Source organism: Ambystoma mexicanum, chromosome 1q (assembly GCF_040938575.1).
Source record: "Ambystoma mexicanum isolate Mex_15411 chromosome 1q, UKY_AmexF1_1, whole genome shotgun sequence".
NCBI lineage: Eukaryota > Metazoa > Chordata > Amphibia > Caudata > Ambystomatidae > Ambystoma > Ambystoma mexicanum.
In genome coordinates this window covers 148,543,397-148,563,332 of record NC_090922.1, presented here as the reverse complement: position 1 = coordinate 148,563,332, position 19,936 = coordinate 148,543,397, and positions in this window count along the sequence as shown.

Here is a 19,936-nt window from a genome sequence, read left to right as displayed (position 1 = left end):
AAATTATCCTATTACAGGTCTATTAGGTCTCCCTCCATCTACCCCCACAAGGCCATTGCATGCTGAATTAGGATGGATAGAATTTGATGATCTAAATTGAAACCCGTAAATTATGGTCTCATCCTAACATAATAAAATATGGAGTTGCAATGTGTGATGTATTAACAACGATGAAGGCCCAAAGCCGTTATGGGTCAAATTTGTTAGGAAAACATTGTTTTAAAATAGGTCAACACAAGGTTTGGTCAAATCATGAAACCATTTAAAAAACGGGGTTGGGGAGTTAAAGTTGAAAGAGAACAGCAAAACAGATACATGACTCCAAGAACTGCCTCAATCAATTATGACAGCCCTACGCATGCGTGCTTTTTATTGCCATTTTGCCAATTATGTATGTTTTTGAGATACGAAACTCTGCCTACTCGGCTATATGTCCAGCGTGTAAAAACACTGATGAGTCTGTCCACCACTTTATCTTTTTGTGCCCTTATTATAAAAATATACGACAACAGAATTTGAAACCATCCCTAAGCAACCACCAGGTAAGGACCTTTGTTGAGGCAGAAGCTCTTTGGAAACATACTACAAACCCTGATATAGTGTAGGCAGTTACAAGCTACTAGAAAGGGACATGGTCCTGCAGCAATGCTTTGCTGAGAACAGAGGGCACATGATCATATATGTTAAACATATTAGATGATACCTTTTGATTATTTAAACATATTAGATGATAATGCATGATTATTTTAAAATCAGATTGTTATTGTCCGGAAGGTATAATATTTATGTGCAAGCTTTATCTTATGTCTGGTTTTATGATATTTATTAAAATAAACTGTAAAGATTTGAATATTCGGTATGTTTGGTGCCAAAGGAGTCACCTATTTATGATAAATTAATTTAGATAATTTAACCTCAAAGTGTACAAATATTGTTTATCAAGTTCCCCAACATTTTATTTGAGAATTATAAGCAGGGAATACGAATAAGGTACTTTTCTTATTTGGCTAGTTTTATGCATTAATAAGGAATTTTAATATTGAACATCATATCTTTGACTTGATTATATATAATGATAAATTATGATCTTTGATGTGTGCATAATGATATTTTGCATGTTGCACTTTTAGGAGCGGTGTGCCATGCTCCATCATCCCCTCTCTCAGATCAAGCTCATTTGAATCACTCACCTGCTACTTTCCTTTTCTCACATCCCTCACCTTTCACCTCATCTACATACCACCTCAAACAAGTAACTCTTTAATTGAGGACAACTCCAACTCACTCTCTTTTGCCAAATTAGCACACACTACTAATGCATTTCTCTGAGATTTTAATGTCCCTGAGTCTCACACCGACAACCATACCCAAAGCATCATTTTCGCACTGATCTAATTCATGGACCTTAAGCATATTGTGCTCTCCTCCACACACAACACCCTAGACCTAGCCTTTACATCATCCTCCTTCATTACCTGAGCAGACCCTATACAAATCGACTGGTCTGACCACTCCTCCATCCTATTGCCGATCACCCACTTGACCACAGCCCACAAAGGTCAGGTTAAACCCCCTTATTCAGTGCCGCTCATTCAAAACCTTCCTAACCTTCCGAAGCAAACTTTGTAGTCTTGACCACCACAGGGAATGTCTCTGTCCTCTTAGAGTTATTCAACAACTTTGCAATGAAACTGGTGGATACTCATGCCCCCTGAAAACCAGCCACGCTAAGACCAAACTATCCTCCCTTTAATACACCCCCGAACCCTTAGAGAAATGGTGGCACAAAAACTGTAACCCTGGAGATTTCAGAAACCTCAAATCTCTCTGCACCAACCATAGGATTCTGATCACTGAGGCCAAAGCTGCTTACTACCATAGTGGCAGCCTCTAACAGGAGGAAAGCCCTTCTTAAAGTAGTAAATCATTTTTCCAAACCCTCAACCAACCCTGAGGTGCCAGCAATGCAGGCAAAATTTGATGGAGTCCACAACCTTTTCATTGAAAGAATTAACAATATCTGACAGACCATCAGAGCATTATCCCCCATGCATCTCTGCACTCACACTGCCCCTCATGTAGAAGGCTGACTCATGAATCCTCATCATACTAGACGTCGTAGCTGCATTCTACACTGTTGGCCGGTGTATCCTCCTCTCCCTCCTTGCTGACAGGATGAGATTCTCTAGCACTGTCCTGAATTGGTTTATTTCCTACCTCTCGGGCAGACACCAGTCTGTCCAGATGAACACATTGCATTCTAACCTTTCCTAAAAGGCTCCATCCTCTCACCGATCCTTTTTAAGCTTTACATGAAGTCTCTGGACACACTCCTCAGAGATCCTGATATAGCCATCCACCAATATACTGACAATACTTAGGTGTGCATGGGAGTAAAAGGCCCACAGAGCATCAGTCATCTCTGTATTTACATAGCCATCATCCAGTATTGGATCGTGACTCCCTGCCTCGAACTTAACCCCTCCAAGATCCTCCATCCTCATTGATCCCCCCGCTAAACAACAGCTCATCTGACAATGGCTAAATGATATGTGCCTAGAAGGATTTGATCTGCAACTGTCAGATTTAGCAAAATCCTTAGGCTTCACCATTAACAGCAGCCTGTCCTTCCAGTAACACAAAGCAAAGACGGCCTGGCTACAAATTTCTATCATTTGCTGAAAATTGCATTGCTTTTGCAGGACTGAAGTGACAGAATGAAAAGAGTAAACAGGTATGGAAAAGCAACGCCTCATTACAAGGTCTGACCTGCCGGGCAAAACGGCACCCCACGAGCAGACCTACACAGTAGCACTGGCCTCCCATTCCCATTGAGTCCTATTGACTCAAATGGGAATGGGTAGTCATTTTTACTGGCACCACACAAAGGGCATTTACGGGGTCCGCCAGGGCTGGAATGCCCCGGTACATCCCCATTGGCGAGTGGTGGTAAAAAATATTACTCCAGCGGCAGCCGTGCTGTTATTTATCGGCACGGCTGCTGCCAACCCTGTAATGACCCACAGTCGGCATATGGAAAGTTGACAGATATTTTGAATAGTCCATTGTTGCCACAGATTGAATTGTGGGGTATAGGTCTGTGAAAACCTAAATGGGGATTTAGGGAGTGAGTAGCCTAGTGCTGCCTTCTAGGGGCTGGGGTGTATGGTTGGACCCAACATATGCCACAATGCCACTGCAATAACACATCCTCATGCTGACTGTGGCCGATATATACCTGCAAGTCACTGTAGAACACATCATCATACTGGCTGTGTTGAATGTATGCAAGCATGTCACTGTAAAAGCATCCTTTGATGCTTGCTGTGCTGAGTTCATGCCAGCATGCCACTCTAAGACACATTTCCTGCTGACTGTGCCCAATATGCTAGCACTAGCATGGAAAAACATGTGTTTTCGATGTCTACTCTGTACCTGCTCTAAACACAAACACACACACACAAAAACGTATGCATGCATGCATGCACACACCCACACCCCCCACACACACAGAATCACTTTCCTCCCACACACATGCTTGTTGTATCCCTTTCCCTCAAATCAGCTCAATATTTTTTTCTGTCCACTTCACACCACACACAAACATCCTCACACAGTAAAGCTGGATGCCTGTTGATGCAGCTCACTCTCTATCAGAAACGCAAAGGGAGCTACACAGAGCAGACCTCTGCACAACCCCGCATCACGTATCCCAGTGCACTGCAAAATAACACAATCCCAACCCCCTTTCTGGGCAGACCTTGCTGTTACCAAGTCGATCAGGATGCTAACGCTTGGGCGCTCCACTCTATACGCACACCCCAACAGACGTAATGAGGAGCCACTAATAAATACATTTGATGCAGAAAGCATGGTCTTGTGATCTGCACTCATTTACACTCATGCTTCTTGAGACAAAATGGCAGTAAAAAACCACAATCAAAACAAATACAAACAAGAAAAAATCCCCCCCCCCCTCTCCGGAAAAAAAATAAACCTATCAGTAACAGGGAAAACAGTAAGGATTCACAAAAATCCAACAAGCGAAAAAACAATACAGCAAAAATGAGCTAACTGGACGAATGCACAGCCAATAAGGTATCAACAACAAAACAATAGCTGGTTTTCCAAAGACACTAAACAAATGAAGATTTCTATAACTAAAATGAACAATGAGAAAGAAAGCTTTACACACCAAACAAAAAATAAAACTATAAAGGAAAATTTCCCTAACAAAAAAAACGGTTATCTCTAACTAAGAAAGAGCAGTATGTTAAGGTTCCCCTAACTAAAATAACAAAGTACTCCTAGCAAAACATTAAAATGAAACACAATTGCTGCCCAAGCTCTCTTCAGAATCTCTCAAACTTCATTGGAGTGTGTGGACCAGCCTCGTCTACCTTACAGCAGCCAAACTAAATCCAGGCAGGAAACATTAATCTGTTATGTTCCAAATACAGCTGAAGTCGTTTTCTAGCTTCAAACACATTCAACTCTCATGTGATTTCCACATCTCACGTGAGCTTGATTAATCTTTGTCCAATTATTGAATGAACTCTAAATCAGCCACAGGCTTTTCAAACTCAACCAAACATGGATGAGAAGTTCGACCAGCACAAACTACTCCTGGGCTCACATCAAATCTCGAAAATCAGGTAATTAACACAACCCCAACCCCTTTCTGGGCAGACCTTGCTGTTACCAAGTGGATCAGGATACTAACGTGCAAGGGTTTGTGGTTGCATTCTAAAGAATTTTGCACAGGCTTAGTAGGGAAGCCCCTGCAGAAATAGGCTGGTACAAAGATAAACACCAATTAACAAAGATGTATACCTCAATGCCACACTTACAAACCAGCTAGCACAGTTGCAAGCTATCCAATGACATATATCCATTAACTGTTCCAGTTAACAGACCCCAGAAAAACACTCCCTATTGCAAGATTATGTTAAGGGGGTGCGATTGTGTACTGAGTAGGATGTGGAATATCATGCCACAGCATCAGCCCCTAATACCAGGTGGTTCATGAACATCTTATAATTACCAAATAAGCCACCAGATTCATACCTAAAATATGATTGGCGAGAAAATGTAAGTAATCAGCAACCGGAGATGCAGGGGTACATTCCTTGTGATCCTGGACTAAAGCAATAGTCATTATGGGGAGGAAAGAAAAACAACCAGCGTTGGGAGATATTATATGATATGATATGATGATATGGCATTTATAATGCGCCTATACACAAGTGTTTCAAGGTGCGACAAGGCACGCAGGGGGAACAAAGGGAAGACAAAGACAACTATCTTACTAGGCCAGGTGACAATGAGATTGTGCAAGTGCAGGGGAGGGGGGAACGGGTAAGTGTGGGGGATGGGGGATGGGGCAGTGCAATACATAGGCTCAACACTAAAGAATACATACAAGCAATAGGTAAAAGTGTGCCCAGCAAGTGCAGGAGTAAGTGCAGACATCAAGTGTCAAGAGCTGGTGGGGACTGTAGGGATACAGAAACAGCCCCCAAGTGCAGGGGTTGCCAGGGATGCAATGCAGGTGTGCAGCTGGTGGGGGAGGGGACCTGGGCCCGATATCCGAGCGTAATCAGGTGACCAGTGCAATTTCAGTCAGGAGTTCAGCAGGGGAGAACAGGGGAGAAAGTTGAAGTAAAGAGGAAGGTCTTGAGGTGCTTCCAGAACAGGAGATGGTTCTCATATTTTAGGGAGGTGACAAGGCTGTTCTCAAGGGAGCCCCCAGCCGGAGAAAGAGATCTACCTCAACTCGTTGCTTGGAGAAGCGACTGACCCTGAGGGAGTAGGGGGTGGAGGAGCAAAGAGCTTGAGAAGGAAGATATTTGGGAAGAGAGAGTTGGAGGTATTGTGGCCCCAGAAGGCTTTGTGGACAATGCAGAGGGTTTTGAACTTACTCCTCGCAGCCACTGGGACCCAGAACCGAGATTTCAGTCCTGGAGAGATACAATGCCTGGGCTTGAGACCAAGGATAAGTCTCGCAATCCTGTTTTGGATGAGTTGCAGGGGGCAGAGAGTAGAAGCAGGCAGATTTAGAAAGAGGCTGCTGCTGTAGTTCAGCCTAGAGAGAACCAGAGCTCTGGAGACAGTGAGCTTTTGGGGGAAGGAGTGGAAAGGAAGAATACCTCTGAGGAGGTTCAGCTGGTAGTGTGACTTCTTAGGGACGTCAGAGATGTGAGTAGAAAAGGAGGGAGTGGAGTTGAAGATAACTCCGAGGTTTTTAGCCTCACAGGTGGGAGAAGGAAGAGGGCCAAGAGAGGCCGGCCAGAGAGTGACAGAAAAGGCGGCAACAGGTGTGCCGATGAGGAGAATCTCAGTCTTACTGGCATTAAGGCAGAGATTGTTGGTGCACACCACGTCTGGATAGCAGACTGACAGTCAGAGATGAGAGAAGGAGAAGAGGAGGCAGAAGGGAGCCTGAAGATGAGCTGAGTGTCGTCCGCATAGCACTGAAAATTAGGGCAGAGAGTGTCAATGCCGTGGGCAAGAAGTGCCAGGCATTGGTTGAGCAGCCAGGGAAAGAGGTCAGACCCCTGGGGAACACCACAGGTAGAGATAGCGATAGAGGAGATGAAGGACCCATGTTTGGCCTGGGAGGTGATACCCAGATTATCACAGAGAGGGTTGAGCAGGATGGCATAGTTGACCGTGTAAAAGGCAGAAGAGAGATCAAGTAAGATAAGGACACAGGGGGTACTGGAGTCAGGGTTGGCAAGCAGGTCTTCATGGATGTTCAGGAGAGCAGTTTCGATGCTTCTGGCAGCTCAGAAGCCAGACTGTTGGTCATGGAGACAACCAACCAATTCAGTGTGATGGTTAAACTGGGAGATGGCCAGCTTTTCCAGGAGTTTTCCAGGAAAGGAGTGATGGAGATTGGGCGGTAGGTCACGGGGCAGAAGGGGTCGGCTGAGGGTTTCTTAAGAAGAGGGTGCACAAGGGAGTGATTCAGGGAGGAATCGAAGACTCCAGTGGCAAAGGAGTGGTTGCAGAAGTCAGCCAGAGCAAGGGTGTCAATGTGGTCCTTGATGGTTTTAGAGGAACAGGGGATAACCTGTTTTGATGTGACTTTCATAGATCAGGCTTGTCTAGAAACTTCATCAGGGGAGAACAGGGGAAAGGCAGAGAAGGAGGGAGGGGAGGTGGCCACAGAATGACCAGAGGAAGAGCAGGGAGTGGAGGGAGTAGGAGAGGAAGAGAAAGAGGAAAGAATGTCCTGAGTTTTAGAGATGAAATGAGAAGCCAGGGCCGTGCAGTGGGCCTAGGAGGGAACAGGAGAGGTAGAGACTGCAGCAGGATTGGCCAGCTTCTTGCAGATTATAAAGAGTTCAACTGAGTTGTTGGATGTCTCAGGGATGCAGGCTTGGATGAGGGCTCTCTTATTGCAGCAGACAGAGAGCCGGTATTGCCTTTGGAGCAGGTGGCAGGCCAGTTTGTCAGAGGATGTACATGAAGCACGCCATTTCCTCTTAGCCACCCTGCACTTGCATTTAAGGGTGACGAGGTCTAATTCGTACCAGGAGTTCCACTTAGCTTTGGGCATCAAGTGGATCCTCATGACAGGGGCAAGGACATCAAGAGTGTCAAATATAGCAGAATGGAGCATAGAAAGGGCTGTGTCACGGTGTGAGTCAGCTGAAGGGGAATTGGGGGTGAGAAAGTGGTGGCAACAGCCTCAACTGACACACGCTTCAAGGATCGGATTACCGAGAAGGCAAGTGGCATTGCATGAGTTGGCTTGGCCTGAGGGGTGGAAGAGTGAGCTAGGAGGAAAGGATAAAGTGATCACTCCAGGAGAGAGGAATGGTGAGAGGGATAGAAAAGGGAAGGTGTGTAGAGATCAGAACATCCAGAGGGTGCTCTGCAGAGTGAGTCGGCCAGAGGGGAGGATAGAGAGTGAGAGAGAGTCAGAGAGGTCGCGAAAGAGTCCAGAGGAAGGACAGGAAGCATCCAGGTGGATGTTAAAGTCACCAAGAAGGAGATGTTCAGTGGTCGAGACCAGGAGGGAAGAGAAGAGCTCCGCCCAGATAGAAGGAAGCATTACAGTTTAGGCTTGTGATCATGTTTAAGCAGTAGATTGTTAGGTCTTTTTTTCCATGAGGAGAAAGGAAAACAAATAAGCACATGCAGGTGAGCAGTATAATCAATGTTATTATGCAATTAGCATAGAGGCCATTACTGAGATTACAGGTATTTATTAAAGTGCAGGCTTGTGTTCTTTGGCAAACAGTACTTACATCACTCTTGTGTTGCAACCAAGGATAGGAAAGAAAACAATATGGCCTGGAAAGTGAATGTATTTTTGCAGAGCAGCCTTTTGATCTTGTATAAACAGTATATTCTGAGTTTGTATGCTCTGTTATGAAATATGACATGCAAAACTATGTAACAGCCGTTTATCCTGTGTGAGGAGTCCTCTTCATCCTCACAGAGCTTTCTAAGAATACAGGGCTGCATTTCCCACACCATCCCTTGGGTCTTCAGAGAGGTATTGCCTGGGCAAGGCTCAAGACTCGGGGGCAGTGGCAGGTTGTTGTCACTTAATCTCTGTTGCTTTCTTCCCAATCTCTAATTTAAAATAGACCAAATAATCCCCTACCCATACTGGGAACGTGTGTACTTCCTGAAACCTTTCACATAACTTGCTACAGGGGTGACTTCTAATCTTGAAGGTCATGTCGATAGTATTTATTTTTGTTGACCATACACCCCAAGTGCTCTTCTGTAACCTATATTAGGCTATTTTTTTAACATGTTTCTAAGAAGCATTACATATTTTTTCTCTTCAAATGTTACATATATACATATGTAAAAGTGAAAATGTGTGGGTTTGTGCATTTGTGGCTTCAACTATGTTCCCTATACTATTCCACACTGTCTCACCAATCTGCACGAAATTTGACAAAGTCTCCTGCTAGGACCCGCCGGACATTACTGGCTACATGACATCTGGAAACCCCACCCCTTCACCTAAATTTCAGCAAAAGTGCAGATGTGGGTGCAGGTTTGTGAGTTCGTGGCTTTACGTATGTTCCCTTTACAATTCCACACTGTTTCACCAATCTGCACCACATTTTGCACAGTCACCTTTTAGGATCCTCAGGAAACTACTGGTTACTTGACATCTAGACACCCCACCCCTTTCCCCAGATTTCTGCATAAGTGACAATGTAGGTGTGGGTTTGTGACTTCACATATACTCCCTATACAATTCCGCACCGTTTCACCAAGCTGCACCAAATTTAGCACAGTCACCTGTTATGAACCTCCTGACATTACTGGCTACATGGCATTTGGACACCCCACCCCTTTCCCTGGATTTCAGCAAAAGTCTCTGCATTTGTGGGTTTGTGGCTTTGCATATGTTCCCTGTACAATTCCACACTGTTTCACCAATCTGCACCAAATTCTGCATAGTTAACTGTAAATATGAGGGAATGAAACCCCGGCAACGCTGGTTAAATCAGCTAGTTTTCAATAAAATGAAACACCCAAGTTAAAATTAGAAATACAGCCATAAATGCAATAATCACTATTCAAAATCCCTCTTCTTCTATTATTTTTTATTCTTTTTTTTAAATTGTTCAGGTCAAGTGATTTCTCGGATCTACCAGCCCGTTATAAAAGGTTTGTTAGGTACAAAGTTGCATTGAGCCTTATAGAGAAACCACTTGCACCCCTGCTGTAATTGTTTCTTTGTGAAGTTTTGCAATTCTGCTGGTGCACTATTGAGGGTCGCGGTTAAGGTATTCATCACATTTTGAAAGCAGCTTTTGACATTTCTACTCGGCGTACTGTACTGAACAAGCTATTAAGAAAGTACACAACATTAGAGTGTGTGTAAGCATCGTATTATTTCTGAAAAATGAAAATTCTCACACAAATCATTCCACTTACCGATGTGTAATCCACAAAATTCAGAAATACAATTTGATTTAGATGAAGAAACCAGCAGAAACGAATACAAACAACAAGGATTCATGCGTATGCACCTAGAACTGACATTTCTGGAGCAGGCATATTATGTCCTGGTGAGAGAATTTAAACACAAATAAGGCTTCAGTACAGAGTGGGAGCTTGGCGATCTGGTAGACATTTTGTAGTGGAAGCATTGGAGTTCTCTGCAATGGCAAATCTACAATAACAAGCTTTGGCAAAAACCAGTGGGTCTGCTTTTCAAATGCAGCAGGTAAGCTTTTTTTCCTGTGTGGGGTTTACAGAATAATCTTACCCTTTCCATTGACAAAACGAGAACTTTTGGCTTTGCCAATGTTGGTCAGCTTAGTTATTATCAGTTAAATTTATGTTACTGCTACTTGGCTGCTCCTGCTTCCACTCCCTGTTGCCTCCTAGCACCCTTCGGAGGACCCAACTATGCCCCCTTGTTGGATATTAAGATGGCCTTCAGGTGTGCCAGAGCTGCATCACACAATTTATTTGCTAAGTTGTACTAATTGGCTGCTTTATATTTCCACATCCTGTTGCTTCAGCGTGGCCCTTGGAGGACCTAACTAGGCACATCTCCTTGTTGGATATTAAGGGGGTATTCAAGAGCACCAGGGCCCATACTTTGCTAAGTCTGCGTGAAGTCAAGTGCTTGGTTGCTCCTGTTTCTTACGTTCCCTGGTGTTTCAAAGCAGACCCCAAAGTCCCTTCAAGCCACGCCCTCTTGTCGGACATTAAGGTCGTGCTAATGCACTTTAAGGCATGAAGTCCATGCTAAGTCACAGTGCTTAGCTTCTTGCTGTTGGCTGATGGCTCTGTGGCCTCCCTCTTCCCCCCTCTTCCACCACACAGAGGTTTCCTTGAATCTGAGGAACTTGTGAGTACCGCAGTTTATATTGAGCACAACTTTTTTTCCCCAGAGAGCATGGTCCGACTCTTGAACTCTTTGTTTTCTGTTCTAGTTTACTTTCTTGTCGTGGACATGAGTCTGCAGCTCTGGGGACACAATTTGATTATCTTCAATGGGACGTTTTGAGGAAAGGATATAAGTAAGCATTTAAAGCATCTTACCTGAGCAAGATGCTTATTTTGAGAATTAGGATCGAGGCAGGGATGAACTATAGCAGCCCCTCAAGTCATCATGTGTGATTCTCTGTTGGTGCTTTCTTTTTCTTTGCATCTCTGTGATACTCATTAATACTAATTCTAAGTATTTCCCTGAATGGCAACATGATCAAAACGAAAGCAATGTCTATTCTGCCACCAGGGCCTGCAAGAAGAACTACATTTTGCAAGCTGACTCAATGAACTGAGGCTTATTTATTAATCGAGGTAATCACTCGAAGTATTTAAAGGAGGATGGCAGACTGCAACATACTGAAAAGAAATACTCTAAAAGCTCACCCTCTAAAATGTTATCTGACTATACTGGTTCTTCCCACCTCTCAAAATCATGTTTGTCCTTTAAACCATCGAGACATGTTCTGCCACGAGCTGATTGTGAAAGTAACCCCAAGAGGGCAAACCAAGGTCAATCTCTTCCACATGCGTCCCCCCTTCTTGTGGAAGCTCAGAGGAATCAAGATCAAACTATTGTGCCACCCGACAATTTGAGTGATCAATTGGTCCTGTTAAATCCACCTCCTTCTGAATCCTTGGCACCATCTGTAGGACCCCCTATGATATCTGGTAGTACCTACGATCAGAACAGCATGAACATTCCTATACAAGTTACTGTCAAGAACAAAACCAATTTGGATGGGCATGATTGCTCCAATGTTCTTTATCCAGAAGTGCTAGAGGTCAAGAATAGATTTGTGATATTGATGGTTAAGGAAGAAGTGCCTATCAACAATTAAGTTTGCTTGGAGACTGGTCATTCTAAGACAGGAGATGATTATAGACCAGGAGAAATTGAGAACCACCCACAGCCTATGCTGCACAAGACTGAGTTACAGACTAATGTTATTTAATCTAAACCTCCACGGTCATTAGCATAGTGTTAATCTGTGAGCGAAGAGCTATTGTGTCTTTGTAAAGAATTTAATCAGACAAAGGGCGATATTACTTCCATCCGCTCTAAGTCAGAACTTGTGTTAACAAACCATTATTTGGGCAATTGTGAGATTCCTAAACCTACTTACCAACCCCTGGTCTTTGCAACAAGTGCAGAGTAAAATACTGCCAACATCCCTAGTGATGCTTGCATGATTCCTCAACTTCGAATATTGCTGAAGCGATTTCCAAAACCGCATGCAAAGGTTCTAGTATGAAAAGTCCTTGCTAGACACCCAACTATTTCACTTAAGTGTCTCATGAACAATCTTACATTTTGGAACAAGGGGTAGTCTGCACTGTTAAAATCCAGTCCACAAGACGTATGTCTCATGATCCCCACCATAGGAACCAAATTATAAATAATTTGTAATGAGGGTCACTTACACGCTTACTGGAAACTACTGGGGGCGATACCATTTACATGATCAGTGTTTGTAAACTACCCAACTGGCAGAGGGAGGATAATGCTAGTCAGATAAATAAGTGTTGTCATTGGATTAGATTTGGAAGAGGATGTAAATCACTAATCCATAAGGACATCATTCATACAAAACGAATAAATGATGAGACCCAGGCAGAGAGGGATGTCATTCAGCTGACATTGCCAAGCAAACCCCTAGTAAAAGGCCTGCTAGCCATTGAATATAGGTCCATTCCGTCTTTGCACATAAACATTCCATTTAGGGTGGCTGCTCCAAAAAAAGCAAGAAAGCAAACACCAAGCAATTATGCTAATCCAAAATAAACTGGCATCTTTAAAGCTCCAACTCTTTTACTAACCAACAAATGTATTGTATTCGATTGACCCCTCCTCCCGCCTGTACTACCACCAAACCTTTCATTATTAATAATAATAATAATAATAATAATAATAATAATAATAATACTAATAGTAATAATAAGATTGTAAAGTCCTACCTTTCTGAAAATAATCACTTTTGAATAATGGTGTGGTACATAACTGGCCTAATATCCAACCACAAGATTTGGATTGGTATGAAATTATTGGTACAAATAATTGTATGTGCCTCCTGGGACATGGACCCTAGGCATAGTTAAAAAAAAAAGAATTTCTGAGTTATACAATCCCTTCTCAGCATAAATAGAGAGGCAGGTCTAGTGCAGCATTGTTGATCTGGGTCTCTGGATACATCCAATTTACCTGCTCACTGCTTGATGTGGGGAATGCCGCTATCCAAATTCTTTTGTTGAATATGAGCAATTGTACGTAAGGGTATACATAGTTAATGTATGTCCATGATCGACCCAGGGTGCATTGCAGAATTTACATGTCTTAAACAGCTTAGAGGCACTTAAGGGTAATGACTCCACACATATCATCCTGCCAAGTCATTTTAAATTTCAGTTTGGAAATTACAACCATCTTTAGTTTCTATATTGTCCTGAAGATGATCTGTGGACCATCTCACACATGTCAATTAAAGGAAAATCCTCTCAGCAGATCTTAAGTGTAAAATTAGCTAGACGGAAGATTCAAAAGGGGTATAGGACACGTAATGGACAGGAACCAGGAAATGTTCCTACACAACTGACCTTTAGGTCCTGTAGATTCCATTTGCACTTAGGTTGTACATTGATTAACATTGAGAGTTGGTTTTTAGTAGTAGTCTTTGAAGTGATAGTGAGAGCCGAGAGTAACCATGACCCGATGCATTGAACTTAAAAACTAGTGACAAGGCTGACAGCATGCATCTCTGCACAACAATGATAGGACACTCAAATAATAGGAAGCAAGTTCAGTTTGGAGATTTGAACTTGGATATGACACTCCCACACATTTACGACCAGTTTCTTCTGACATGAACATCTTTCCTATTGGATGTAGCTTCAAATACAAAACTAGCGATTCTTAGTTGATCGTTATCAATATTGCTCAACCCTACTTAACAAAGCCCAAAAAGACAATTAAACCGAGGAGCAAATAACTGGTTTGATGAAAAATGCAGAGACAGTACAAGTAGGCTCTTAATGGCCATATAAATACTAATACAACGATTCTATGAAAAATACAACTGCAAGAGCGGAATATGAATCCTAGATGAAAAAAAATCAAAAAAGAGGCGGAAATGAAGTGCTTAGAGGGTCTTAAACATGTGTACTATAATGAAGATACTAAGCTGCTTCGGCAAACTGTTACTGAAGGCAACAATTTTGAGTCCTCAAGATTAGAATGTAATATTCCAGCTAATGCATGGCATGAATATTTTAAAGATCAATTTACCACACATAAAGAACACCCACTGCTCTCTATTTTCAATGTTATTCACCCAGATTGAAATATAACATTAAATTAGCTTTCTGTAGCTCTCATTTCTCAGCGCTCCCACAAATCTCCAAGGCTTGATAATATCCCTATTGATCTATACAAATGTGAACCCCTAATCTGGATCACTTAGCTATGGAAATTATTTAATAACATAACCTCGAATGAGCTGATACCAAGCCGTTGGAGGGGAGCTGAAATATTAAAAAGGGCGACCATAACATGGTTGCAAACTAGAGCCCCATCTCCCTGCTCAATGCTGTAGCAAAGGTCTATGGGTAAATTGTATTTCCCGTTAGGAAAAATTTGTCAATGAAGTAAGAATTCTTTCTGATTTGCCAGCTGGCTTTAGGCCTAGTGTAAGTACTGTGGATCCCATTTTTCGTATTTACTTTCTTTGTTTGAAATATGATATTATTTAAACAGCCCCTCTATCTGCTATCTGTAGATTTACATACTGCATTTGATTCTGTTTCCCGTGATATACTTTGGTTCAAACTAAGTCATCTTGAAGTTCCACTTAAACTGTTAGTGTCTAGCCGCATTTTATATATTCAGATCATTTTGCTTGGGTTCATTATGGAATGAGATGGGAATGAGCTGACCCATTTCCAGTTACAAGGGGTTTAGACAGGTTTGGGCATTTGCCCTCCTTTTTGTTTTTGCTATACATGAATGTGCTGGCAGTAGATTTACCAAAGAACAGAAATTGATGCCCCTAGATTAGGAGCAGGGTTTATCAGCATTCTGCCTTTTGCAGATGACACAGTCCTTATCAGCAAAACCCATGATGGTTTATAGAAAAGGTTACACTCATTTGAAGATATATGTTGCAAGATATGGTTAGAGGACAATGTTACTAAAAACTAAAAGCATGGTCTGGCACCCAAACAAAACAGAGCAGAGTTTATAAAAATGCACTAGGGTACTTTTATTGAAATGGTGGATACCTACGACTACCTGGGTATCCATTTAAGCTCCAAGGGCACTTGGTCTCCAGGGGGCAGGGGATGGTAATTAGCAGGGTTTCCACCCAATGCGGTGTAAAAGCAATCTCTCCCACTTTGGGGGTTTTACCGGGCCGAAGCAGTCACAACTGCAGTCTAGGGTGCTGAGATTTGAGGATATGAGAAAATGGAGGGCATTACGAAGGCAGAGAATTGATTGAAATCTATATCCTGCGTTCCCACTAGCATCGCAAATGAACCTTTGACATTTTAATTATGCATGCAGAGTATCATCATGAAAATCAAATCTTTATTTTATCGTTTGTGAATTTGGACGAGTCCTGCACTATGATCATACCGGAAGGGTAAGTCATTTACAATAGTTCGAATATATTTGCAAAATGGCTATAGATATGAATTTAGAAAATCGGTGGTGCCCCAGTGATCAATCATCTCTACCCCAGCATGAGACCCTTATTAGTAGATTTAAAAAGTGGACCATTTTATGCTCATTGCACATTTGAATTAAATAAGATCTTTCCTGCTATTGTCTTCAAGGCTCTTAACAAATGTGCACGGACCGCTGTTCAATTGGATCCAAATCAAGCAGGTTTTAGAAGTGGGTTGGGCATGGAATTAAATGGGTTTCTACTGAGCTTGGCAATTAGAACTATGAGATCTGAAGGGAAGAACCTCTATCTATCCTTTGTGGACTTAACAGCATTTGACAGAGTTAAAAGATGGACCGTGTGGGCAAAGCTAACTAAATGGGGAATCCCATCGAGCTTATTGGAAATTATAATTGCCCTTCACGCATATACAAATATGATGGAATGCCTGAATTTTAGGGGTGATTTGAGCAGAACAGTGTCGACTGCCAGGGCTACGTCCGGACCCCTGCCTTATTTAGTCTTTATCTCAATGATATGAACACATTGGCTGTGTCAGGCCATAGCATTTCCGCCTAGGCTATGTCCTCTGCATATGCAGTACTTACCACATGCAGACGACTTTGTGATTTTCAACCAGACTCCCAATGGCCTGAATCGCTCTTTGGCTTCCTTGAATGAGTTTATGGAAGCACACGATCTGGTGATAAATGTGCAGGAAACCAGAATTTTGGTCCCTCCTTCTCTTGGAAAGTCAAGAATTGCAGTTTAATAATTTGTTTTTTATATAGAGCTTTATATCAGACATATTTACATACAATACTCTTATTACCCAATCAAAATTGGTACTCATTTATCAATCTCGAAAGGATGAAAAGCTGGGTTGGCCTTGCTGGGATTTGAACCTGCGACCTGCAGATAAAAGACAGATTATAACAACTAGTGTTTAACCCACTGAGCCATTTTACCAGCTTACAGTACATCTGTAGTAAATCAATACACATATCTTAGGTTCTCTGTTTATAATCGTAAGGCAAAGAAAACGCACATGGAGCATTTAATGAAAAGATTTGGTTCTTTCTGTGTCCAATTAAGATGGCTCAGATCAAGATTTGGAAAATTCTTTTTGCTTCCATTGATCACATATTATAAAGCACAAATCATCCCAGCCCTATTATACGATGTGGATTTATTTTACCTTGGGAAGATTTGAGTTGTCAAGTCTTAGAGGGTCAGATATGGAGAGGTGCACTGGGTTTACCTAGGTGTGTCCCAGCTGGTGTTAATCGTCAAGCATTGGCTCTTATCTCAATTAGAGCACAGTTTGAATGGAAGGCCCTTTCCCTTTTATTGGAAAACAAGCTTCCCGTCCAGAACACTCTATTCATGAATCTGCATGCAATGATGTCTAATAAAACATCTAAATGCTTAGCAGTGTGAATCCTGCCAGGTAGTTCCTTGTTTTGTTATCTCTCAAGATCAGGGGATCTTCTGGACTCATTTAACCATAAGGTTGAAATGATCTATGGGAATTGGATTGGAATAGAACAAGAGACAGAAATGTGAATTATGTTTTGTTCAAGGAAAGAGCTCAGTTGTTAAAGGCTGTTGCTTTGCCTGAACCATATACAACAAACGTCCTTGCTCTGTATGGAGAACTTAGTTCCTAAGGTTTGCAGGAACCTCCTCCCTCTAGCAGAAGTGTAAGGTGCTAGAAAATGAATAAATAGAGTTGATAGGGTCTGTACATAATGTGGTCAACCCAAATTCATTGAGACGTTAAAACATCTTCCATTGATTTGTCCAAACACTTTCCTGTATAGATGCAAACATTTTAATTATTTGTCGAATGGTCATAAGTTTATCTCTGTAGATAAATTTTGGACTGAAATTTTAATGGGGGAAAATATTTCATTAGCTGGCTACAATTAGATGTTTAGATGACATTTTAAGTCAATTTTAGATATTGTGTTATATTAATGTGATTATGATGAAAATGGCTTGCGTGTTTTATCATTAATAATTGTGTACGGTTTTTGTTTTAAAACAAGAACACAAATTTAAAAAAAAATGTTTAAATTATAATAATTGTTAATGTCAGCATTTAGGAAGGAGATTTGATTTATGGTATGCATCATTTTTTACATAATCAACCCCTTTGCCTTTAAAATATTCCCTCCTACATGGTCAGCTCAAGCATCCTGATCCAGTCTTGGTCAATTTCTGCAATCACTACTTTGCCACTGGAACCTTCCCCTCCCACCTTAAGCACTCCCTTGTGCACCCCTTTTAAGAAAGCCCTCTGGCGATCCTTCCTCTACAGCTAACTATCGCCTGATCTCCATCACTCCTTTCCTTGGCATCTTGGAAAATCTGGCCATCTCCTAGTTTAATCTAAACACTGAATCTGTTGGTTGTCTCCACGACCACCAGTCTGGCTGGCAGAAGCACGGAAACTGCTCTCATCAACACCCTCTAACATTGACACTAACCTCCTTCTGTCTTCATTCTCCTTGATCTTTCTTCTTCTTTTGATACGGTCAACCATGCCATCCTGCTCAATCGCCTCCGTGATAACCTGGGTATCACTGACCAGGCCCTGGCCTAGCTGACCTCCTTTCTCACTGACCGGCCCTCTCAAGTGCAACTGGGGTCTTTCCTCTCTTCTATTTCTCTCTCTACCGTCGGTGTTCCCCAGTGGTCTAACCTTTCTCCCTGGCTTTTCAACCACTACCTGGCACCACTGGGCCCACTTCATCACTACTTTCTGCTCCAAATTTCAGTGTTATGCGGATGACACCCCACTCTCTTTCAGGCTCCCCTCAACTGCCTCTTCCCCTTCTATCATACCTGACAGTGTGGCCACAATTCAGAAATGGTGCACCGCTAATGATCTCTGCCTTAATGCCAGTAAGACTGAGATCCTCCTTATTGGAACACCAGCTCCCGCCGTTCCTCTCTCTCTCTCTGGCTGCCCACTCTGGGGCATCTTCCTGCTCCTACCTGTGAGGCTAAGAATCTTGATGTCATCTTCAATGCCACCCTCCTTCTCTCCTCACATCTGTGGTGTCTCTAAGAAGTCAAACTATCAGCTGTACCGCCTCAGATGTATTCTTCCTTTTCTTACTTTTCACCAGAAGCACACTGTCTCCAGAGTTCTGGTCCTCTCTAAACTGGACTATTACGACAGCCTCTTTCTAAAGCTGCCTCCCTCTACTCTGTGACCTCTACAACCTATCCAGAACAGGACTGTGAGACTTGTCCTTGTTCTCAAGCCCAGGGATCATATTTCTCCAGCTATGAAATCTCTTCCCTGTCTCCTGTGGCTGCAAGGATCAAGTTCAAGACCCTTTGCATCATCCACAAGGCGTTCTGGGGCCTAGAACCACACTACCTCCAATTCTCTCTTCCTTAACATCTCCCTTCTTGAGCTCTTCGCTCATCCACTTCCAACTCTCTGAGGGTCAGACGTTTTTCCAACAGAGAGTTGGGGGCAGATCTCTCTCTTTGGCTGGGGCCTCAAGCAACTCAAGACCCTCTTTTTTGCTTCCGCTTTCTCTCTTCATCTCCCCCGCTCTTGTCCCGATTGCTCCATGCATTGGTTACCTGGCTACCCTCTGAACTTGGGCCCAGGCTCCTGCATGTGCAGCTGCCCTGGCAATGCCTCTCGGCTCCCCCAGCACTTATTGTCTGTATCTGCAACCTTGCAATCCTTTCTCTCCACACTTATGAGCCACTCGCTGCCTGCACTTATTGAGTTACCTGCACTTCTACCCTAAACCCCCGGCCCACAGCACTTCTCCCCTTCCACTTCCCTGCACTTGCACAATCAGAATGACACAAGGCCTAGCAAGATCGTTGTTATGTCCTCCTTCATCGATGCAACAAATATTGATGGTTCTTTTTGCACCCGTTTTCGACTGTTGCATTTCTATATTAACACTCTCCTGTCTCACCCTGATTTCCATGACGCCCAGGCCGTTTGTGGCCTTGGTGCTGGAAGCGATGAGTTCTCCTACCCGGAAGCCCCGAAGTAGGCTTGGAAAAAGGCTGTTTTAAATAACATTATCTCGTATGGGTGCCGACATATGGCTTCCAAATGGCTTGCTATCTGCACCAGTTTGCTGAAATCAAGGGGTCGGCGGGTGTCCACTTGCGGACCCTCTAATCTGCCCCATCCCTTCATTGCATAAGAGATGAGGGCGTTCTGGGTGGGGTTCTGGGTGGGGTCTGAATCGCCCCGTATTTTTGTAAAGCATGAAATTGACACTAGGTGTCTTTTAGCCCAATCC